We start from the raw sequence: 1,287 nt of genomic DNA, 5'->3' as shown, positions 1-1,287 counted from the left end.
GGCTTATGCTGGTTGCTTGAGGGCAGCCTCCCAAATTTTGTATTAATTTTCCATTAAGGTGTGGCAGAAAAGGCAATAAAGGAGGCCAGAGTCAGAAGGATAGGATGAGTGCAGTCGCCAGAAGTCATGACAGCCATCCTCAGAAGTGTGTTTTGTCATAGTCCTACACTTGATGGGATAATTGTGTGTACTACAGATTTGGGAATGACTGGGTAGTCTTCAAAACTACATAGAAGGAGCTGGGGGTTACAGTAGACCATAAGCTGAATTTGAGCCAATAGTGTTCCCTTGCTAACAAAAGAGTCAACAGAACATCAAGTTGGATTAACAGGAGTGTCAACTGCAAATCAAGGGGAGTGATTCGTTTGCTCTGTTTGTCACTGGTGAGGCCTCACATGGAGTACTGTGCCCAGTTTTGGGCCCCACACTTCAAGAAGGATGTGGGCAGACTGGAAAGAGTCCTTCAGTGAGCGACAAAAATTATTAGAGGTCTGGGAAGCATGATTTACAAGGATAGGCTGAAAAACTAGGTTTATTTAGAATGGAAAGGAGGAGACTAAGGTAGGATTTGGTAAATCCTCAAATACCTTAAGGGCAATTACAGAGAAGATGGAGGTTACAGACTTGACTATGGCTGTTAGGGATAGGACTTGGAGAAATGGTCTCAAACTTCAGCAGGGGAAATTTAGATTGGAGATTAGGAGGACCTTTTTTACTATGAGGGTGGTCAAATATTGAAACAGTGTGGCAGGGTACTGTTTGTGCCTGCCATTTTAAGGGCAGTTGCCAGGTGCCTGACGAGGGCAGCCATTTTGAACCTAGGGCTGCCAATATAAACAGGGCAGTTCTGCTGCTGGAGGCCAGGCAACAGCATTGCCTGGCTGGAGGGCTGCTGGTATCATCTGGAGGTAAGGGAGGAGCTGTAGGGGATGGTCAGGAAGCTCCTCATCCTGGGTATGACCTAAAACTGCACCCTGCCAGGAGTGAGTGGTCTGGTGGGGCTCTCAGTGGCATGGGAGCCCCCAGGAAATGCCAGGCCAGTTACCACCCTGGTGAAGGGTGGGTTTCATAGTTTCATAGTTTCTAGGGTCGGAAGGGACCTGAGAAGATCATCTAGTCTGACCCCTTGCCATGGCAGGAATGAGTACTGGGGTCAAATGACCCCAGCAAGGTGTTCATCTAACCTCTTCTTAAAAACCCCCAGGGTAGGAGCCTGCACCACCTCCCTTGGAAGTTGGTTCCAGACCCTAGCCACCCTGACCGTGAAATAGCGCCTTCTGACGTCTA

Source organism: Gavialis gangeticus, unplaced genomic scaffold (assembly GCF_001723915.1).
Source record: "Gavialis gangeticus isolate Ggan-Ray unplaced genomic scaffold, GavGan_comp1, whole genome shotgun sequence".
In the NCBI taxonomy this organism is placed as follows: Eukaryota; Metazoa; Chordata; order Crocodylia; family Gavialidae; genus Gavialis; species Gavialis gangeticus.
Note: the sequence above shows the minus strand (reverse complement) of the source record.